Source organism: Sus scrofa, chromosome 1 (genome assembly GCF_000003025.6).
Source record: "Sus scrofa isolate TJ Tabasco breed Duroc chromosome 1, Sscrofa11.1, whole genome shotgun sequence".
In the NCBI taxonomy this organism is placed as follows: domain Eukaryota; kingdom Metazoa; phylum Chordata; class Mammalia; order Artiodactyla; family Suidae; genus Sus; species Sus scrofa.
This window is the reverse complement of record NC_010443.5, coordinates 141,865,419-141,889,648: the sequence shown is the minus strand read 5'-3', so window position 1 is coordinate 141,889,648 and position 24,230 is coordinate 141,865,419. Positions and strand designations below refer to the sequence as shown.

The window sequence follows — 24,230 nt, the reverse complement described above, 5'->3', positions numbered from 1 at the left end:
AAATTGTTTTAAAGGGAGAGAAGATTCTTTTTGGAGGGAAGAGAGGAGGAGCTATTTAGAAATGATCTGTAATTTAAGAAATAAAATTGATTATATGTTACATGTCAAAGACAATATAGGTACCCAATAAATCCTGTTAAATGGACCTGCCAAGTGGAATGAGAATGTGTCTTCTTTTTTCCCTTTTGACTAATAAGAACCCTTATTTTAAGAAGTTATTTTTCAAACCATGAAAAAAGTGTAAATCTGAGAGAGATGAAATAAAGGCAATTCCAAAACCTGTAAAAAGGAATCAAAACATTGTAATTTGTATCGCCGCGTAAACTTCTCAGTAACCCAGCAATGCCAGAGGATGGTGAACATGCTATTCACCACACCAAAGTTAAAAATATTGACACAATAAGATTTCCACAGTTTACATTCTAATTTTGTAAACAGAAATCATCATTTCCTGAAGCTACTTCTTGTTTCTGTTTTGTCGTGATTAGTTTCTTTAAAGGTCCTCTGGTCATTCCTGGGCTTATCATCACCATCATTAATATTGTATTCACTCCGCTAAAAATGTGAAAAGTACCTCAGAATTTACCAGCTGCATCTAATTCCAAAATTATTACACTTCTTTTTATCTTCCTAAATTCTAAACTTTTTAAAATGGTTTACAAAATAATCTCTTAAATAAGGGTACTGACTGGTCAGAGGTGTAATATAAACACTTATCCTACTTATCCAATTCATTTGACAAGATTTATTGGGTATCTCAAGTTTCTTTCACATTTTTTAACAGCTGTACATCTAAACCTTAGATCACTTCCATTTCAAACCCTCTTCTCTCCCACCCCCAACCCCCAATTCTGGAATAATTTGTCTTTCAATATTACAAGTAGTGGAATGATCCAAAATTATGGCTCATACCTGTATTCCTTCATAATTGATGGAGATAACTTTGGACTGTAAATCCCATATGACATTAGTTTACATTTTTAACAGCACCCTAGACACTTAGTAAATATAATACCAAACAGCCTGTGTAATGTTTCTATTTTAACATATCCAGAGGACGTTTTAGAAAATTCGGAAATTAAATTATCCTTCGAGGATTCTAAGATTAATCAAGCAGCGTCCATATTATTTTTTTCATTTTAATGCACTAAAGCATTTGCCGCATTAAATTCTGATTTTACCAACAAACACCTCTACACTATAACGAGCCCTTTTCATGTTCTCAATTGGGAGAAGAGGGGGAAAAAAGGCCAACTGTTTACAGGCTGCATTTAACAGTCCCCAGCAAACACCGTAGTTCACGTTTAATTTCAAAATCGCGATAAGTAATCTGTGAACACGACCCTTGGGCTTGATTTATCATTTCATCCGCCCTCCGTCCCCACCAGTCCACCCCCAAAAGCTCAACCCACCCAAGCACACGTCTGAATATTTCTTCATCATGAAGACCAAAACCTCAAGAACACCAAGAAAGAGCTTCCCTCAGAAGAAAAACGCCAGCGCTTCGCAGCCTGGGGCCCAGACCCGCTCGGCGAGTCCCGCTCCAAGGAAGGCCACCTCTCGACGCCCTGCACGCCCCGCCCCGGGCCCGCTCGCGTCCCCTCAGGCGACAAAACCCTCCCTCCGGCGCCCCGCCAGGACTGACAGTTAGGACAGCAGCAGCCGCTGCTAGCAGAGGCCTACTTCTGGCATGGACCCTCCAGACCATGGGACCCCAAACACTAGCCCCGGCGGGGGTAAGGGGCGTCCATACCCTCGCCAAAGCCGTCCCGGAGAGAGCTTGGGAGGCAAAGGGGACAACGGGAGGTGCCGCCTAGCCTTTCCCATCCCAGGCCCCGTCTTTCCCCGTCCAGGCCCCGTCCTCAGCCACACTGACCTGTAGTCGCCCCCGCGCCTGGGCTGCGGCCCTCGCAGCAGCAGCCGCCTCACTGGTCGTCGTCGCCCTCGCCCGCCGCCTCCGCCCGCCACCGCCTCGTTCCCTTTCGCTGCCGCCACCGCCGGCGCTCATGCGGGACCCGCGCTTCCTTCTCCGGAGACCAAGGCCGGGAAAAGGGGCGCAGGGGCCGCAGAAAACCCCGCGCTCGTCGCCAGCCGCTGCTCCGCCGCTGCCTGTCCGCACACGGGGTGCTACGGGACCCCGCCTGGTCGGGGCTAGGTGCGAGTTGCTACGAGCACGGCACCGAGGATGAGCCGAGGGACGCGCCGCCGCCCGCGGCAGTGAGTGCCGGGTCGGGAGGGGTGAAGCGCAAGTCGGCTGCGGCGGCTGGGGGCGAGGGCCGGAACCGGCAGAAGGCTAGGCGGAGGCGGGGTGCGCGAGCGAGAGGAGGGCTGTATGTTGAGGTTCTGGCGCAGGGGATTCAGGCTGTCTTCTCCTGCAGTCACCCCGAGCCGAGCGCCACCATCTTGGGAAAACGCGGATCTCGCGGTCGCGGCGCAAGCCGGGAGGACAGGCTGGGCGGGCCGAGTATCCCGGCAGACACCGCGCGCCGCCGGCCGGGCGAGGGCTCCAGGCCTGGACGCAGGGACGCAGGGCGGGGCCGGGGTACGCGCGGGTGGGCGCAGCGCTCTGCCCCGCCCTCCACCTCTAGCTCCGCCTCCTTCCTGCTTGCCGTCGTCGCCAGCGCAGGGGCAGTTGGGAAGGGGAAGTGGCTCGCGGCTTCTCGGAGTCCTCCCAGGGTCGGTCGCCATTTTGGGGCTGGGAAGAGCTGACTGTACATCTTTTGAGCCACTGCAGTCTGTGGTCCACCAGAAAGAAAGCGGTACACTCCGGAAACCCCCTGGAGCCCTCAGGAGAGCCCCGTGATTACCCAGCCGAGGAACGTGCCTGAAGTTGGACCGCTCCCGGTTTTGTCAGGGGATAAATAGGCTCCGAAAGTCCGCGGAGGGGGCTTTGATAGCAGCCTCTGTGGGGCAGAACCCTCCCTGTACTAGGTCTCCGACCCGAACCCTTTTACGCCCTGAGCTGTTTTTGTGAACGTTGCTGAGGTACCCCCAGAGTGCGGACCAGCTTTCGGGGGACCAAGGTCATCTGCTTAGGGCCTTTGCCAGCACACGATGTGTCACTCGTTTACAAGAAGGTGAATGTCAATCTCCGCAGTTTTGACATTCGGTAGGCTGTCGAGAAGGAGAAAGTGGCTTTTTGGTTGACCCAGGCCGGATTCAGGGTAATTGATTATTATGAGGACTGAACCCATGTTTAGTACCAAGTCTTAGTACCAAGGTCACTCTTTTATTTGAAATGTTTCTTTTTTTTTTTTTTTCCCTTTTAATGGCTCTGCAACACCTGCTAGCAAAACTGTAATGGGATCACTAACAATTCATACTCTTAGGGTTTGAAATTTGGCTGATAAGCCCATAAAATTCAAACTTTTTATATCAACAGTATACATTGCGGCGAATCCAGCTGTCATTCTTAGAATATCTTTTTTAAGAGTTCCCGCTGTGGTGCAGTGGGATCAGCGGGGGTGTCCCTGGAGCTTTGGGAGGCAAGTTTGATCCCTGGCCTGGCACAGTGGGTTAGGGATCTAGTGCTGCCACAGCTGTGGCTCGAATCTGATCCCTGGCCCGCGGAACTCCATATGCTGCAGAGCGGACAAAAAAGAAGAAAAAGGTGGGGGGAATCTTTTTTTTATATATACTGCTTCCCAACCAAAAAAAAAAAAAAAAAAAGAAAGAAAAGGCTAGTGGAATTTAAATTGTTTTAGGACAAGTGATGATAAATGACAGTATTAAATCATGTCCAATTGTAATTCGATTCCTTATTCTTTTTTCATTTACCCCCATTACACATCCTCATTTGGACACTATTTGCAGTTATGTTTTATGGAAGAGATTAATTAAAATCAATCTTTTAAGGATTTATCTTTGAATAAAATCAAAATAGACAAATGAAAATCTTTAAAGACTATTAGAATAATTAAAGCATAATGTTAACTGCAGTATCAAGCATATGTAGATACTTTGAGCTATTCTACTTTCTCTTAAGTAAAATTTGTCTGAATAAATGAAATGTAATTTTATAATAACCTGGTATATTGAATGTGGCAAGATACCCCTGAGTTCCAAAAAAAATTAAAGACATGAGAAATAAACCTACTTTTAGTTAATTGTCAGTTAAATGCCAGTTCTTTGCTAAGATCAGGGAGAACCCCAATTCCTCCTTGGAATCTGGAGAAATTACCCATTGCCCTTTTAGCTTGTTAATGTTAAATAGGTATTCTTATATGTGACACTGCTGGTGTCAGACTTGTTTCAAGAACCCAGTGTGCTTTCTGCCTTGTCCATTTTCAAATTTCAAAGTGTTTCCTCGGAAAAATAACCAGCGTGAATCGTTTTAGGAATCCTTAGAATACTAATAGTGTTCCATCTCTTTATATATCAGTTTCAATGAAAAAAAATTTTCTTCCCCAAGTCAGATCCATATATTTTTTCAGGTATGCTTTCCCAGAAAAACAACAAAGTATCTACTAAATAAGTAGTATATTTTTTAGACTAGTCTATTCAAAATGAGACCCAATAGTTTCTAAATATCTCATTTTGGGAGTAAAGTGAAAGCAATTTAAATTTTTTTAACCTAATGGATTAATTCCTTTAACAAACTTTGAACCTCCACTATTTACCCAGGACTGTGCCAGGCTTTGGAAAACAGTAAAAAATCAACAATTCCCATCCTTACTGTCAAGAACTCAGAGTGCAAGAGGAAGTCACACTAGTAAAGCAATATTTTTTGCAGAATAACCCAACACTGTAGTGATTATGGGAGTACTCAACTAATACTATATATCTTCTGATGCTCATAATCTTTTTTTTTTTTTTTTTTTTTTTTTTTTTGGCCATTTCTAGGGCCACTCCCGTGCGGCATATGGAGGTTCCCAGGCTAGGGGTCGAATCGGAGCTGTAGCCACTGGCCTACGCCAGAGCCACAGCAATGCAGGATCCGAGCCATGTCTGTGACCTACACCATAGCTCACGGCAACGCCGGATCCTTAACCCACTGAGCAAGGCCAGGGACTGAACCTGCAACCTCGTGGTTCCTAGTGGGATTCATTAACCACTGATGCATAACAAGAACTCCTCAATCTTTTTTTAATGAAATATTTTGCCCTAAAATTGCTGATAAAGTTGATTTTTCTGCAGGGCTGTTTTTTTTTTTTTTTTTTGCTATTTCTTGGGCCGCTCCCGCGGCACATGGAGGTTCCCAGGCTAGGGGTCGAATCGGAGCCGTGGCCACCGGCCTACACCAGAGCCACAGCAACGCAGGATCCAAGCCGCGTCTGCGACCTACACCACAGCTCACGGCAATGCCGGATCGTTAACCCACTAAGCAAGGGCAGGGACCGAACCCGCAACCTCATGGTTCCTAGTCGGATTCGTTAACCACTGCGCCACGACGGGAACTCCAGGGCTGTTTTGATGCTCAAGATTTCTTTTCGATGTGAATTACAGCAAATTAAATGCAAAACAATTATTCATTACCTAGCATACGCCTGGGATCAAGAATAAGTGGAGAGAATGTAACAAAAAGGTGGTCAGATAGGAGTTCCTGTTGTGCCTCAGCAGAAATGAATCTAACTAGCATCCATGAGAATGTGGGTTCAATCCCTGGCCCCACTCGATGAGTTGAGGGTCTGGCATTGCTGTGAACTGTAGCGTAGTAGGCCAGCAGCTGTAGCCCCAATTCTACCCCAGCCTGGGATCAAATATGCAACATGTGCTGCCCTAAAATGCAAAAAAATGAAAATAAAAAGATGGTCAGATATGGTGGGTAGAAAATTACTGTTGCCATTTTTAGGTTGTATCAAAATGCTGCCCACTCAACAATTTTTTAACAAGGCATATAGTATATTTTTTTATTTTTTTTAATTACTCAATTTTATTACATTTATAGGTATACAACAATCATCACACCAAATTTTATAGCATTTCCATCCCAAACCCTCCAGTGCATCCGCCAACCGCCCAACCTGTTTTTCAAAGTCTGTGAGTCAGTATCTGTTCTGGAAAGAAATTCTTTGTTTCCTTTTTTTAGATTCCACATGTAAGTGATACCATGTGATGTTGGTGTCTCATTGACTGACTGACTTGACTTAGCATGCTAATTTCTAGGTCTGTCCATGTTACTGCAAATGCCAACATTTCTTTCCTTTTAATGGCTGAGTAATATTTTGTTGAGCTACCCCTCTGTCCATGGACTTTTAGGTTTCCATGTCTTGGCTATTGTATATAGTGCTGCAGTGAACACTGGGGTACACATATCTTTTCGAGTCATGGTTTTCTCTGGATAGATGCCCAGGAGTGGGATTGCTGGATCAAGTGGTAGTTCTATTTTTAGTTTTCTGGGGAATGTCCATATTGTTTTCCACAGCAGTTGCACCAATTTTACATTCCCACAGTGTAATAGGGTTCCCTTTTTTCCACACCCTCTCCAGCATCTATTGTTTGTAGACTTTTTGATGATGACCATTCTGGCTGGTGTAAGGTGGTACCTCATAATAGTTTTGATTTGCATTTCTCTAGTAATTAGTGATGTTGAGTGTCTTTTCATGTGTTTTTTGGCTATCTTTATGTCTTCTTTGGCAAATCGTCTGTTTGAGTCCTCTTTTTCTCCTGATAAGTCTGGCTAAGGGTTTATCAATTTTGTTGAACTTTTCAAAGAACCAGCTTTTTGTTTCATGGATCTTTTCTATGGTTTTCTCTGTTTCTATTTCATTGATTTCTGCTCTGATCTTTATGATTTCTTTCCTTCTACTAACTTTAGGTCTTGTCTGTTCTCTCTCAAGCTGCTTTAGATGTAAAGTTAGCTTATTTACTTGAGCTTTTTCTTGTTTCCTGAGGTGGGCTTGTATTGCTATAAACTTTCCTCTTAGAATGGCTTTTGCTGCATCCCATAGATTTTGGAGTATCGTATCTTTCTTGTCATTTGCTTCTAGGTATTTTTGTATTTCCTCTTTGATTTCTTCAGTGATCCATTGGTTGTTTAGTAGCATGTTGTTGAGTCTCCATGTGTTTGTGTTTTTTTTTTTTCTTGTTCATTTCCAGTAGAATAATGTTTGGTCAGAAAAGATGCTTGATATGATTTCAATTTTCTTAAAGTTCCCAAGGCTGGATCTGTAGCCCAGGATGTGGTCAATCTTAGAGAATGTTCCATGTGCACTTGAGAAGAATGTATCTTCTGTTGCTTTTGGGTGGAATGTCTACCTAATAGATATTTAGATAAGCAGTAGAGTGAGGCCCTAATGCTTCACTCAGGGCCTTTGTTTCCTTATTGATTTTCTGTCTGGATGATCTGTCCATTGCTATAAGTGGGGTGTTAAAGTCCCCCACTATTCTTGTGTTATTGTTGATTTGTCCTTTTAAGGTTGTTAGCAGTTGCCTTATACATTGTGGTGAACCTATGTTGGGTGCGTAGATATTTTAAATTGTTATAGCTTCATGGATTGATGCTTGATCATTAGGTAGTGACCTTCCTTGTCCCTTAAAATATTCTTCATTTTAAAGTCTATTTTGTCTGATATGAGTATTGCTACTCCAGCTTTCTTTTGATTCCCATTTGCATAGAATATTTTCTTCCACCCTCTCACTTTCAATTTATATGTGTCCCTAGAAGTGAAGTGGGTTTCTTGAAGGCAGCGTGTATATGGGTCTTGTTTTGTATCCATTCAGCCAGTCTGTGTCTTTTGGTTGGGGCACTTAGTCCATTAACATTTAAGGTAATTATTGATATGTATGTTCTTATTGCCATTTTATTGATTGCTTTGGATTTGGTTTTGATGTTCTTTTTTCTTCCCCTCTTCTCTTGTTCTCTCCTTTCGTGGTTTGATGACTATCTTTAGTGTTGTATTTGAGTTGATTTTTATTTGTGTGTGTATCAGTTGTAGATTTTTGGTTTGCAGGTGCCATGAAGTTTTGATATAGGAGTCTGTAAAAATACGAGATTGTTTTAAGTTGTTGGTCTCTTAATTGCAAGTGCATCTCCAGTGTCCTGCATTTGGACCCTCCTCTTCTCATGCTTTCTGATTTTGGTGGCATAATTGTGCATGGATGATTTCGTATCTTTACTGTATATGTACCTTTAGTGATGAGCCTTGTCATTTGTGGTATTTTTGTTTCTGTTGTGGCCTTTTCTGTCTAGAAAAGTTCCTTTAGTATTTGTTGTAAAGCCGGTATAGTGTTGTTAAATTCTCTTAGCTTTTGCTTCTCTGTGAAGCTTTGGATTTCTCCTTCAAGTCTGAATGACAGCCTTGCTGGGTAAAGTAATCTTGGTTGGAGGTTTTTTCCTTTCTTCACATTAAGTATATCATGCCCCTCCCTTCTGGCCTGCAGAGTTTCTGCTGAAAAATCTGTCAATAATATTATTGGGGTTCCCTTGTATGTCATTTGTTTCTTTTCCCTAGCTGCTTTCAATATTTTCTCTTTGTCTTTAATTTTGGTCAGTTTGATTAATATGTGTCTCAGGGTGTTCCTCCTTGGGTTTATTTTACATGGTACTTGTTGTGCTTCCTGGATTTTAGCGAGTGGTTCCTTTCCCGTGTTATGGAAGTTTTTGGCTATTATCTCTGCAAATATTTTTTCTGTCCCTTTCTCTCTCATCTCCTTCTGGCACCCCATAATATGGATCCTGGTGCATTTAACGTTATCCCAAAGTTCTGAGACTCTCTTCATTTGTTTTCAATCTTTTTTCTCTTTTCTGTTCTGCATAGTGATTTCCACTATCTCCTCCACCTCACTCATTCATTCTTCTCCCTCCTGTATTCTGCTATTGGCTGCTTCTAATGAATTTTTTATTTCATTTATTGTATTTTGCATCTCTGTTTTCTTAAGTTTTATATCTTATATCTCTTTGCTCAGTGTTTCCTATAAATTATCCATCTTTGCCTCCAGTTTATTTCCAATGTCTTGCATCATCTTCACCATCAACTGTCTAAAGTCTTTTTCCTAGAGGCTGAGAATCTCATGATCACTTAGCTGTTTTTCTGTGGTTTTTTCTTTCTCCCTCATCTGAGTTATAGTTCCCTGTCTTTTCATTTTTATAGGTTTTTGTTGTGGTGTCCTTTTTGAAAAAACAGAGTTGTGGCCTCTGTTACTTCTGGTGTCTGCCCCTCTTGTGACTGAAGTTGGTATGGGGGCTTGCTCTAGGCCTCCTAGTGGGAGGGATTGGTACTTGACCACTGAAAGGTGGGGCTGATTCCTATCCCTCTGGTGGGTGGGGCTTTGTCTGGGTGAGATTAGCAGGGGTTGTGTGCCTTGGGGGGTCTTTAGGCAGCCTGTTTACTGAGGGGCAGGGCTTGATCCCACCTGGATTGTTGTTTGTCCTGGGGCTTCTCAGCACTGATGGGTGGGGCCGTATTTTCCCCAAATGGCCACCTCTAGAGAAATGCACTGCTGATGAATATTCCCAGGAACTTTTCTGCCAATATCCTTCCCCCACAGCAAGCCACAGTCACCCCCTGTTTTCCCAGGAGATCCTCCAAGAACTGCAGTCAGTTTTGACTCAGATTCCTATGGAGCCTTTGCTTTGCCCTGGGACCCAGTGCTCATGAAAGTCTGTGTGTCTTTCAAGAATGGGGTCTCCATTTTCCCCAATGCCATGCCCACTCAACTACTGAGAAAGACTAAGCTTTCAGTTTATCTGTAGCTCTCAGTATTTTAAGAAATACTGTTGTAGCAAAATTAATTCCCTGAAGAATTTGCCTGGCATATGGTTAAGTGCTCAGTAAATGTTAGTCCTTTGTAATAACAGTGGTGATAATAGCATTATATATATCATTGTTTAGCATTACACACTTCAAGCATTAATTCCTTCACATCTTCACCTTTATTCCTGCAGATTACCCAAATTTGTACTCCCTTGATCTCCTCAAAGTATGAGCCATTTGTCTTCCTTTCTACAGCTAATATATATATTTTGCAGATGGGGTTGGGGGGGCTTCTTAAGACTCTTAATCCCTCAGTTATTCCCTCTGCTGTTCATTAATTCTCCCTCTATTAACTTTGTCCTTTCTCTTTGAAAGTGCTATCACATTGCCATTTCATTCCAAGTCTCTCTTCAGCTACTGGAATTTAGCACCAGCCCCCATTTTACTATATGCATTACTTGTATTAATGTCAGTGATGGCATAATGGCCAAGTTTAAAAGTTAAGTTCTTCTCAGTTGTAGTATTTGACCTCTTTGCACCCTTCCACACTTAACCCACTACCTGCTTGAGACTGCCCCCTTGGTTCCATCACCCTGAATTTTCCATCCTCTCCTACTGTGACCCACTCTTCCTCAAGTCTTTGCTGCAGAATGCTCACCTTCTCCACTTTTGGTTCTCTTCACCAGCCACATGACAGTCTCCAACATAACTGCTTACCTTTACTTTTCCTCTATCAGTTAACATAATTCAGGAATCAAGTCTGAGTCTTGAACACTAAGCTTACTCAACTTCAGATACATATCTTCAACTCCTTATTGGAGAACTGTACCAGATGTTCTGCAGGCACCCCAAATTCAACCTGTCTGCAATGGAACTACTGAATTTGTCCAATTTTCCATCATTAACTGGAAATGTCGAGAGAAGCAGGTTTTAGAAAAGCAGCAGGAATTGGGTTATGCAAATGTTAATTTTGAGATGCGTATGTGTCTGTAGTACAGACTAATTGCTAGTTGGCCCCTAATATGCACTCTCCTCTTCTCCATGATAATGGAATTTCTAGCCAAATACATTGCTGCCTATAATAAACTAAGTGTGGCCATGTCACTAAGTTCTGCCTAGTGGAATGTGAGCAAAAATAATGTGAGCAACCTCTAGATCATACTCTGGAAGAAATGAGATCCTCCATTCCCTTTGTCCCTTTCTGATAATTAAAATGGTTGGGAGCTATGTTGGAGGGATCATAGAGCAATAAGTTGGGTCCCAAAGGATTCCCTGGGTCAAGGCTTGTGTACCAGCTCAAAGGTTGGTGTGAGATACCTACTGTCTTCTATAATCCACCATGGTTATTCTAGATACCTTTTACTGCAGCTGAATTTGTATCCTTATATCCAAAGGAAGAAATCAAGGAGGCAGTTGGATAGACTTCTGTAGTTAAGGGAGAATGAAACCAGCTCTTCCTATATTCTTTGACTTGATTGTTGATTCTACCATCTGTGGCATTCCCTAATCATAATGTTAGTAATCCTAGATTGCTTCCTCTTTCCCACTCTCCTGGCAGTTAGGAGGCAAATTATAAAAGAATTGGTTTTAGGACTAGATAGTGCAGCAAAGTGGTTAATAGCATGGGGTCCCAATTTATTAGTGAGTACAAAAATGCCAGGCAAGATCATAAACCTCTCTGTGATTTGGTATTCTTATCTGTAAAATTGGGTTGTTGCGAGGATTAAATGCTAATATACATAAAAGCATTTATGCTGGGTACATAGTACAAGCTCAATAAAGGTGAGCTTTTTTATCCCATGCAAATCCCAGTTCTGCCACTTACCAGATATAGAAACTTGAAATAAATATTCAATTAATCTCTGTTTCCTCATCAGTGAAGGAGGGAAAACAATAGTGCTGACCTCATAGGGCTACTATGAAGAGTGAAAAGGGACAGCACATGTGTTTAGTGCCTAGTATATGGGAAATGTTCAATATATGGTAATAGGCACTATTAGTAGTAGTAATACAGTAATTATTATTATTGTAACATCCATTTCCTTCTGTATTATCCCACTGCTGCCATTTTACTTGAACCAGAATATAAGCTCTAGAAGGGCAGGGCCGTATTATATTATTCATTCTTGTATCCCCAACACTCCTTATTACAGTACTTTCCTACTGAAACTCCTTATCATGGATTTTTTTTTTTTTTTTTTTTGCCATTTCTTGGGCCACTGCTGCAGCATATGGAGGTTCCCAGGCTGGGGGTCTAATCGGAGCTATAGCCGCCAGCCTACTCCAGAGCCACAGCAACTCAGGATCCAAGCTGCGTCTGCTCACAGCAACGCCAGATCCTTAACCCACTGAGCAAGGCCAGAGATCGAACCCACAACCTCATAGTTCCTAGTCAGATTTGTTAACCACTGAGCCACAGTGGGAACTCCCGGAATGTTTTTAAAAGAAACAAATACGAATCCCATTGCTCCCTTGCATGACTCTATCAGTGGCTCTTCATAGATTTCTAGAAAATGTTCTAACTCCAAGAACAAGGCCCATTGGGTATGGACTCTGCCTCGCAGCCCCATTTCCTTCTACACCCTTGATGGGATCACTTGCTGGGGAAGTATTACACACTTGAAAAGTCATTTGTGGCCCTTTTGCCTGCAGTTGTTTTGTCTCACAGACGAGTTCAGACTCCTTCTCTGAGAAGCCTCTCTAATCTTTTTGAGCAGGGTTGTTGCTCATGCCTCTGTGCCACTTCTTCATATCATGTCACTTTTCACATACTTCCTATTCTGCCATGCTTCCTATTCTGTCTCCCCTTAAGTCCCTTGAAAGAAGAGGTTGCTATTGGCTTGCTTTGTGTTCCCAGTATGTATCTTAGAGGCTAAAACTTGTTAATTCTTCAAAAAGTAAATGAGCTAATGTATGATAAAGTAATGTATCTTTGGATATTTCACTTTTCAGTTGTGCCAATCATAGATAAAAAAGTGAGGAGGTGCCTGCCTATATTCAGTGGAGACAGAGAAATGTGGCAAATTAACTTATTATAAGAAATTTTAGTTGTGAACTCTGATAAGTAAGCAATAAGGTATGTCCTTTAAATCTTTCAGGACCTTTGTATTATTATGTGTAAAATTAAGATAGTAAACAAGATAACCTATAGAATCCTCTTATCTATGATTTATTCAACTACCAATTTTCACTAATCACACATATATCCAAGATGCCTTAAGCTATTCAAGCGAAAACCTGGAAGTCATTAAATCCTGCTTTGACTGTGGTCATTTCAGTCTCAATTTGCCTGTCTTACCCAACTGGAGAGTAGATGGAAAAGAGAAGTTTTATTGAATAGCAGTTGCTACATTCTCACTGAATTCATATGTATAATACCATTTTTAAATACATATCATACTGATTCTAATAGGAATTCTAAGAATTTTTTAAAATCCAAGGAAATGCATTGGTTAAATAAAATCTTGGTAATTAAAAATAGTACGGACAACTATACTTACTGTTTTTCTTCAGGGTATGTCAACTAAAGAAAATATCAGTCAAGGGAAGAACCATAAATATAGTTTGCAATTGATAAGCAATATTTTTTTTATTTCTGCTTGACACTAACAATAGAATACAAAATTATCAAAATAATAAAATTTACTATTGGACTTTTTGGTATTGCTTCAAACAAAGCTTGCCTTCTTTTTGTTGTTGTTTTTATTTTTGTTTTGTGACATTAAACTATCATTGACATTAAGCTATCATAAAAAGACAAAAGTTTTTTTAAGATAGTAGTGTAGATATTATTCAGGACATAAAATATTTTATGTTGCTAAGCATGATACTGATTGCATCGATTTTCAGTGCCTAATGCAAATTCCTGAAATGAGTTTATTTCCACAGATTTCATTTGTGCACCCACTAAGTGCTAGTTGCTTAAATAAATCTTACTGATTCTTACAACAATCTTCGGTATTACTTATTTTATGGATTAGGAAATTGGACTTAAAATAAGTAACTTGCCCGTGTCCCACACCTAAAATCTAGCAAAGCTAGGATTTATATTCATTAGTGTGTTTATATATAAATATATATTTATATTCATGGGCTTTTTGTTTTGTTTTGTTTTTGCCTCGCCCAGGACCTGCAGAAATTTCTGTGCCAGGTATTGAGAACCCAAGACATGGCAGTAACCCAAGCCACAACAGTGACAATACCAAGTCCTTAACTGTCAGGCCACCAGGGAACTCTGGAGGTGGTGTTTGTGTTGCTGCTTTCCCAGAAAACAAAGATAAATTTCTTGAATTTCAAAATATCTTTCATTGAAATGTTTTCTTAATTGTTAAGGCATCCCTTTTATTCATTGCTTTCTAAAAGTGTTACACGAAAAATATTCTTAAATTGTTACCTAACAGAAATCTCCTTTTCCATACTGTTCAGTTCAAAACTGGGCTTCTGAGAGCCTCAACCAACCTGACCGGCCACCACTCCCTTCCAGTACTCAGTCCTCATTATGTGATTTGGGGCCAGCTGCTTATCTTCTTTAAGCCTCAATATCTTCATCTATAAAGGAGATGATGATGTGATGAATAAAGAGGCCAAATGTTGCTAAGAACTTGGCTCAGTGCCTAGCACAATATAAATGCTCAATCAGTGTATGAATGGATGGGTGAATGGATGAAATTGTCTTAATTTGGGGTTTCCCCAGAAACAAATCTTGAGAAAATGATTTTGATACAAAAGCTGTTTCTTTGGGAACTGATTCCTCTCCCCCCTCCAAGAAAATATTGGTAGAGAAGTAAGGAAGTAAAATAGGGAAGGGGGGTGGATTATCAATCAGGCATTCAGTGTGGACAACTAGTATGTATTGATAAGTAATCTGAGTGGAGATACTTTGAGAATTGAATAAATATTTCAATATTTTATCTACTAGTTTTAGCATCCATGAGTGACCAGTGCCTGAATCAACTTTACACTGGTGATCATGCAATAATAATTTTTCCCATTCCTTCTACATTTATTAGTTGTGTTCTTCAGTAAAGAACTTTTCCTCCTAACCACCACTTTTCTTTAGTACTAAGATGGATTCAAAGCTACGTTTTTTATTCAATATGACATAATACATTACATCACTATTCTTTTTGGCACTCAAATTTTCCCAGATTTTGTCAGTTTGAGCCCCTCAAGCCAATTGTGTATCCTTTTGACAAATCCCTGTCAGTCTTAACATTTCTTTGGTTTTTGGCACAATAGTATTTATGAGGATGCAGGTTCTATTCCTGGCCTTGCTCAATGGGTTAAGGATCTGGCATTGCCATGAGCTGTGGTGTAGGTCTCAGATGCAACTCAGATCCGGCATTGCTGTGGCTGTGGTGTAGGCTGGCAGCTGCAGCTTCAATTCCACCACTAGCCTGGGAATTTCCATGTGCCACAGGTTCCGTCCTAAAAAAGCCAAAAAAAAAAAAAAAAAAAAAAGTTCTGATGACAGCTGGATTTTCTGTCCTTTATAAAAAACTTTGTCTTTTAGCATGGAGTCCAGATTTTTGTTTATTTTTGATGTCTAATGTTTTTAGTATGGTATGATTTGGAGATGACCAGTTTTCCAAGTTCACAGTAAGGCCCCTTTCAACATTCAAATTCAGATCATCTTTTATTTCCATAATGTTTTCTTAAAATGTTGTCATAAGATAAGGTAGGACTAGCATCAATTCATCACAACAGTGGAAGTGATACATCCAGGATTAGGCTTAAGCAGATCCTAACATTACAAATAAGTTGAACATCTGTCTCTACCTTCATGTTATTCACCACAGTTATACTGTTCCCTCTCCCTTAACTCACACTTTGACCCAATAGAGTACTCCTTATGACCAGCTAACAAAGAAAAAAGATCTAAGCTTGATTCACACTGGGTCAACTTGTTATGTTGGAATGATCAGAAAAATGAAAAAATTATGAAAGGTAGGGGAAAGCCTCTGAATGGGTAGAGGTTTGGGTGGTATGTCTTCCATTTTTAAGTGGAAAAAGAAGGTATAGGTACACATGGACTCATGGGAAATAGCAAGTGACTTAGCTGACTGGTCAGGGGCTATAGCCAAAATTGTCCTGGATGGCAAGAGACTAGGAAATTCCTTCAAGATTATGATTAAGACAAGGATTTTCACTCTTATTATTTCTGTTTTCCTAGAGGTCCTAGCCAGTGAAATAAGACAAGACAAAGAAATAGAAAGCATACAAATTAGAAAGGAAGAAATATTGGAGTTCCTATTGTGGTGCAGCAGAAACAAATCTGACTAGCAACCATGAGGTGGCGGGTTCGATCCCTGTCCTTGCTCAGTGAGTTAAGGATTCAGCATTGCCGTGAGCTGTGGTGTAGGTCACAGACGTGGTTTGGATCTCGTGTTGCTGTGCCTGTGGCATAGGCCAGCAGTTACAGCTCCAGTCGGACCCCTGGCCTGGGAACCTCCATATGCTCGAGTGCAGCCCTGAAAAGACAAAAAGCCAAAAAAAAAACAAAAAAGGAAGGAAGAAGTAAAACTATTATTATTCATAGGTGACAAAATTATATACTCTGATAAATAAAGAGAATCCAAATGAATCTGTAAGCCAACTTTTTTTATTTTTTAATTTTTTAAAAAATTTAATTTGATTTTTTTGTCTTTTATCCTTTCAGGGCCGAACCCGAAGCATATGGAGGTTCCCAGGCTAGGGGTCTAATCGGAGCTGTAGCTACCTGCCTACACCACAGCCACAACTCGGGATCCGAGCCATGTCTGCAACCTTCACCACAGCTCTCAGCAATGCTGGATCCTTAACCCACTGAGCGAGGCCAGGGATCAAACCCACAACGTCATAGTTCCTAGTCCAATTCGTTAACCACTGAGCCATGACGGGAACTCCTGTAAACCAACTTTTAGAATTGGTAAGGACTTTAGCAAGATTGCTTGAAACCCAGACAATATATAAAAATCAATGGGGCTTTTTGTTAGCAACAAGAAACTAGAAAATTAAAATTAAAAAAAATATTATTTATTATACCATTGAAAAATCAACAATACTTAGTAATAAATGTAATAAGAGATATATAACTTCAATATGAAAAATTATAAAACACTGCTGGAAGAAATTAAAGACCTCTAAATAAATAGAAATTTATTCCATCTTTACAGATTAGTTGACTCATTTTTAAGATGTCAGTTATTTTTAAATCAATGTATAGATTCAATGCAATTGTGATTTTTAAAAATCCCAGAATTTTGTAGAAATTAGCATGCTGATTTTAAAATTCACAGTGAATAAATATCTAGGGTACATTTAACAAAAGGAATGCAAGACAGGTACACTAGGAACTATAAGACACTGCTAAAAGAAATTAAACAAGAACTAAATAAGTGGAGAGATATATCATGGATTGAAAGATTCAATCTTCTTAAGATGTCAATTCTCTCAATCTATGGATGCAATGAAACTTTTTTACACCAGAATTAACAAGATTTGTCTAAAATTCATATGGAAATGCAAAGGATTTGTGATAGTCAAAATAATTTTTTGAAAAGTGGTTCTTTTGGTTGTTCTTTTGTATACTACCTGGTTTTAAATTTTATGGTAAAGCTAAAGTAAACAAGACAGTTTGGTTATTAATATAAGGATAGATTTATATAGATGGATGGATCAAAATAGAAAGTCCAGAAATCAATTCACTTTTACAGTCAACTGATTTTCAGCAAAAGTGCTGGAGCGATTCAATTGAGGAAAGCATAGTCTTTTAATCTAATGATTTTGGGACAATTGGATATACATAGGCAAAATATGAACTTATACTCTTACCTCATCCCATATACAAAAACTAACTCAAAATGAATCATAGACCTAAATTATGAGCTAACACTATAAAGCTTCTAGAAGAAAACATAGGAGAAAAAAGTTTGTCCCCAAAATGGGTAAAGACATCTTTGATATGATGACCCCAAAAGCACAATACAGAAAAAAACACAGTAATTGAATGTCATTAAATTTTAAAATATTTTATCAAAATTCAACATTAGCAGGAGTTCCCTTCATGGCTCAGTGGTTAACGAATCCGACTAGGAACCATGAGGTTGTGGGTTCAATCCCTGGCCTCACTCGGTGGGTTAAGGATCTAGCGTTGCCATGAGCTGTGGTGTAGGTTGCAGATGCGGCTTGGATTTGGTATTGCCATGGCTCTGGCATAAGCCGGTGGCTACAGATCTGATTAGACCCCTAGCCTGGGAACCTCCATATGCCACAGGTGTGGCCCTGGAAAAGACAAAAAAGACAAAAAAAAAAAAATTCAACATTGGCAAAATGAAAAGTGAAGCCACAGACTAGAGACAACATTTGCAAATTATATACCCAATAAAGCACATATTTAAAACCTGTAAAGAACTCTTACAAATCACTAATAAGAGGACAGAGAATCCAATTTGAAATTGGCCAAGTTTTTTTTTCTTAGGACCACACCCACAGCACATGGAGTTTCCCAGGCTAGGGGTCTAATTGGAGCTACAGCTTCTGGCCTATGCCACAGCCACAGCACACCATATCCAAGTACTACAACTCGTCCATGCTGGATCCTTAACCCATTGAGCAAGGCCAGGGATTGAACCCTCAACTTCATGGTTCTTAGTCGCATTCGTTTCCACTGCGCCACGTTTGGAACTCTGAAATTGGCCAAATATTTGAACAGCCCTTTCACCAAATATAATATTCAAATGTCTAACAGCACAGGATATTCAAAAACCACAAAGAGGTACCATCTCACACCTACTAGGATGACTACAATCACAAAGGCTAATAATATAAAGTGTCCAGGATGTGGAAACATTTCTGGTGGGTATTTAAAATGGTTCAGCCACTTTGGAAAGCAGTTTGGAACTTTCTTGAAAAGTTAAACATGTGCTTACCATATAACCCAGCAATTCTGCTCCTAGGTTTCCATCCATAAGAAATAAAAACATGCATCCCCACCCAGACTTGTATGTGAATGTTTATGCAACATTATTCATAGTAGCACAAGAGGAAACAAAGTGAATTTCCACCAATTGGTATATCTGTACAACAGAATGCTACTCAATGTAAAAAGGAACAAATTACTGGTACATACAACATGAATGAATGTTAAAGCATTGTTGCTAAAGTGGCAGAAGTGAGATAAAAGAAAAAAACTGTATATTGTAGAATTCCGTTTATAAAAAATTTCTAGAAAAGGCAAAACTGAAGGGACAGACATGAAGGTTGCAGACATGGCTTGGATATGGCGTTGCCTAGGGCTAGGAGTGGGAGCAGGGATTGGTTGCAAATAGACATGAGAGAGCCTTGTGGAGTGACAGAATTTTTTAAAAATTATTTGGTGGTGATGTTTGCACACCTGTACTAGCTCACTAAAAATCATGTAATTGTACACTTAAAATGAGTGAACTTCATAGTATGAACATTATACTTCAGTAATGAGACATGAAAACAAAAAAAATATGTATGACCCTCATTAGGTTATTTTTACTAGCAGGGCAGTGTATCATATGTTAAAAGTTATTATTCTCTCTTTTTCTCTGCTCTGTCTCTCAGTGTCTTATTCCATGTGCCCGGGTATATATACATTCACTTGGGAAACCTCTTGGGTCCCAGCCATCTCACTCTACATAGGCTTTTATGCTTACTTGTTTATAGCTTGACCAAACTGAAGAAGACATCAAGACCAAAATCAAGAACTATCAGATTTCTCCCTTTGACAGCCGCTTCCCCAGTGAGAACTGCTGGCAGAACTACCTGGACCTCCACCGCTGTGAGAAGGCAATGACTGCTAAAGGGGGTGAAGACTCTGTGTGTGTGCAAGTCCCTCTGCCCCATTTCCTGCCTGGAGGACTGTCAGGCAAAAGGCATGTTTCCTGGGAAGATCTGAGCTGGCTCCCCCTCACCTCCTCTGTCCTCCATCTTTCTCCCCATGGTGGTGAAGGGGGACCTGGGTACATGGTGATTCCCACCCTGGGATCCCGAATCATGGCTTGACTACTAATAAATACTTGTTGGAAAAGTCTAAGGCTGTGTATGTGTAAAGGAGCTGGATGATGGGGCCAGAGGCTGGGATGATGGGGCCTTGACCAGTAAGAGGGACTGAACTCAGGGTGGGTTTTTAAAAATTTTTATTTTAATAAATTTTGACCACTTCTTAAGAATAAAAAAAAAGTCAAATCATGACCAGTGTTGTTTTAAGAAGATAACCTGTAGAACTAGTACGCTTTTCCCACTATTAGACTCATTCACATAATTGGCTGAGGTGCACAAAAAATAAAACTTCTTCTGAAAAGGGGGGCCTGCTAGGAAAAGATGCCACCTGCAGCCACTGAAGGCCCCCAACCCCTCAGGGCCCGTTCCTTTGCAGGAGTGAGTGTTGGCAGGGGCATTGTGACCCCAGCTTCCCCTGGCTCTGGAAGACCCTTGTGGCTCCCCACCCTCCCTTCAGTTTCTCTCCCTGATTGCTAACATAAACCCATGAAGATCACAGGGATTTTCCAAGCATTTACATGTTATCACTGTGGCATCCCAGCCACATCACTACGTGTAGGCTGTTAGGGGGGACCCGTGCATTGACTTAGAACAACTAAAAGATCAATGTACTCCACAACTAGCTGCAGTAAATCAGATGTTTTCTGAAAAACAAACAAACCAAAACCAACGCAAAGGTGACAGCTTCCACATATAGTACCATTTCAAAGACATTTCCTTGGCAGTGAGGAGACTGCTGAGGCAATGGAGTGAACTGCGGCAGGCTGCATTGTGCCCAAGCTCAGGGCACAGTTATTTCAACAGGACATTCTGGGAGGCAGCAGTATTTTCTACAATTCTCAAACTGAATGACTGCTGACCAGAGGCCAAGTTACCAGCTCAAACTGGACTTATTAGCTTTAAAACTAATAGAAGTCACCTTTACCAGCATTTCCTGGTTAAGTAGTTCTGCAAGTTGTGAAGCCCCTGCGGTTATAGACATCTTAACTGCATTAGCTGTGAGCAGTTTAATAAATGTATTACGCTTCTGTAAAAAAGTTTCGAAATGACCTGCCATCCACAGTGAAAATAGTTTGGAGAGAAACCAGCTTTTACTATTTAAAATCACTGCTTCACCCTGTAGTATAACAAGGAAAGAGATAATTGCCAATAAAATTTCTCTCCTGCAAAAAAAAAAAAGGAGAGGCTTTTTTTAAAAAAAAAAACTTCTGCCTGGGTAATGTTTTTGAAAGGATGAGGAACCTGAGCTCTTTTCCAGGTCTTTACGGGTTTCAAAACATAGTGCTCTTGTGAAGTTCCAAACTGGAGCGTGTCTCTAGTCAAAGTTACAGGACCCCAAATTCACTGACATGCCAAGCAGTCACTACTGTGGTTGTAGGGGCTCCAGGACTTTCCTCCAGGCTGATTTACAAAACTCCAGGTTCACTCCCTTCCTCATACCATAGATTGGCCTCTAGACCTTCAGCGCTAACGCCCAGGCCAGAGGTGTCCAGCCCAGTTAGGAGGGACCCCAAGGGGTCAGGTGGCTGTCCCAAGGGGTTGCCATAACCCTACTCCCACCCCCACTCCCCACCCAGAGGCTCCACTGTAGTCCAAGAGCAGAGGATCCTTCAGTGTCTGCTTGTAGCGGAAATTTAGCTGCCTAGTTTTTCCTTCTTGATTAAACACAACTCATTTTTAAACTAGGTTGATTTAGGAAAAAGACTAAATAGAGATTTCTATTGTTGTTGCTGTTTTTATGTATATGATCAAGTCCTGTTTATTTTAGAAAGATAAACAGTGGAATATAGGAAGGAATGATGAGAATAAGACCCCAGATCCCTTAACAGGGCCAGATATAGCACACAGGCTCTGTCTGTGTGTGACCAGGGCTGACCCAGCAGCATCCACCAGGCTTTTCCTGTGAGGACAGGGTGTGCAGACAACCTGGGCAGTAGTTTACATATAAAGGATGATAGTCTCAACTTCACGCTTTAATATAGCGTTTTTTGGAATCTATTCTAAGAGTTAGAGGAATATGTAGGTGTGTTAATAAAGACACGCTATGATTCTATTTTAGTTAGGATTCCATGGTTGATTACCATAATAGAAGAGTAGTATTCAGGTAACAGAGATTGGTAGGGCAGGATTTGGGCATGCCTGGGTTCCTAAGATTAATACTATAAGAAAGCACCGTAGGAGTTCCCGTCGTGGCACAGTGGTTAACGAATCCAACTAGGAACCATGAGGTTGCGGGTTCGATCCCTGCCCTTGCTCAGTGGGTTAACGATCCGGCGTTGCCGTGAGCTGTGGTGTAGGTTGCAGACGCGGCTCGGATCCAGCGTTGCTGTGGCTCTGGCGTAGGCCGGTGGCTACAGCTCCGATTCAACCCCTAGCCTGGGAACCTCCATATGCCGCGGGAGCGGCCCAAGAAATAGCAACAATAACAACAACAACAACAACAAAAAAGACAAAAGACAAAAAAAAAAAAAAAAAAAAAAGAAAGCACCGTAATATCCTTCTTAATCCTCCAATGCTGGGCTGAGAAGATACATGCATAGCAACCAGCATTTGGAAACAAGTACCAAGAGGAGACATTGAGGCTGCAACTGGCATCAGTAGGTACAAAATTAGGGTAAGAAAAAAAATCTGTATTTTGAGAGTAGAGTGAGATTGCACCTCAACTATTTCAGAGCCTCAGACTGGACCTGTGTCTAGGCTTACTTAATCTTCTTAATCCAATCATATGTTGGTGGGCACTTGTGTTGCTCATGGGTTTACATGTGGCTGTCCAGTTTTTCCAGCACTGCTCATTGAGAAGTCTATCTTGGAATTCCTATTGTGGCTCAGTGGGTCAAGAACTTGAACACTAGTATCCATGAGCTTTCAGGTTTGATCCCTGGCCTCACTCAGTGGGTTAAGGATCTGGTGTTGCTGTGAGCTGTGGTGTAGGTCACAGACATGGCTCAGATCCCATGCTGTTATGGCTGTGGTGTAGGCCAGCTGCTGCAGCTCCAATTTGACCCCTAACCTGGGAACTTCCATATGCCATGGATATGGCCCTAAAAATCGGAAAAAAAAAAAAAAAAAAAGAGGGAGAGAGAGAGAGAAAGAAAAAAAGTAAAGAAAAGAAGACAGAGAGCGAGAAAGAAAAGAAAAAGCTATCTTTTCTCTATTGAATATTCTTGCCTCCTTAATTGACAATAGGTACATGTGTTTATTTCTGGTCTCTCTATTCTCTTCCATTGATCTATGTGTCTGTCTGTTGTTTGATTATTATAGCTTTGTAGTATAGTCTTAAATATGGGAGGTTGTACCTCCAGCTTTGTTCATTTTTTTTGTTAAGATTGCTTTGGCAATTCAGAGTCTTTTGTGATTTCATATAAATTTTAGAATTATTTGTTCTGGTTCCCTGGAAAATGTCATTTTGATAGGGAATAGCATTAAATCTGTAGATGGCTTGTATGTTCATTTTAACAATATTAACTCTTCTAATTCAAGAGCACTGGATATCTTTCTATTTACATTAGGACTTTTAAAATCGCCCTTCATGTCTTTGAAACTCTATCCATTTGTTTTTCAATCTCTTTCATCTCTCTTCTTCATATCCGATAATTTCTGTTGATTTATCTTCAGATTCATTGACTTTTTACTCTGTCATCTCCATTCTGCTATCAAACCATGCCGTGAATTTATTTCAGATACTGTACTTTTCTTTTTAAAAAATATTATTATTTTTTTCATTCATTGCAAGTGTATTTTCCTTTACTTCACTGAGCATAGGCACAATCACTGTTTTTAAATCCTTGTCTGATAATATTAGGGTCACCTCTGGGTGGCATCTGTCAACTACTTTTTCCCTGAGGCTAAGCCATATGTTCCTGGTACTTCACGTATCAAATAGTTTTATATTATATCCTGGATATTAGGAAGACATGTTGTGAAGATTCTATGTTATATTGTTCTGAATAGTGCAGGCATTTAACTTGGGTAGACTCAAACTGAAAGTTGTCATACCTGAGGTGAGGAGCATGTGCACACAGTTTTTAGTTTGCTTCATCCATGCATGTTTTAGGGATTAGCAAGAAAGTACGGCTGAGTTTAAACGTGGAATTTGATATTCCTCTTCTCTGACTCCTTTCATCATGAGGCTCCCCCTCATTCTCTGATGACCCTGATTGCTTTGGTCTCCTTTCATTGGTTCCTTTCCAAAAGATAGCAAGTTTTCTATCCTTTGTTGCCTGCACCACACTGCCATCTCCCTCACTCTAGCTACCCTCAGGGTAAAGTGGCAAAAAATGATAACTGTCTCCTTTCAGGTCACTTGTTCCAAATTTCAGCTCTTTTTCCAAATTTATGTACCTTTGCTCAGTCTCCAGAGCCCTCAGGCATTTTGATGTTATTGTTGTTAACGTTCAGAGTTCATAGCTATTGTTAGCAGGCAGGTTAATTTATCTGGCTTCTGATCTTACATAAACTGCTTCCAGTTTATGTTGGAGTGCAGTTGGGCATGGCCAAATTTATGGCTTGGTAGATCAAATAATTGTCCACAGTGGATATTCAGTTCATGAAGCTACTTAATGTCCCTTATCTGGCATTTAGTCTCTT

General features: G+C 40.7%; 1 protein-coding gene and 1 pseudogene across 15 annotated transcripts in view; one reads left to right on the top strand and one right to left on the bottom strand.

The window, feature by feature from the left end:
• The window catches only part of UBE3A (ubiquitin protein ligase E3A), a 114,417-nt gene extending 111,947 nt beyond the window's left edge, over positions 1-2,470 (bottom strand). For 10 of the 15 annotated variants that reach the window (XM_021076100.1, XM_021076297.1, XM_021075796.1 and 7 more), the window contains exon 1: positions 1,877-1,978. The gene's annotated coding sequence lies outside the window, so the exon portion shown is untranslated. 15 annotated transcript variants of the gene reach the window in all.
• LOC110261525 lies at positions 1,652-19,677 on the top strand (annotated as a pseudogene).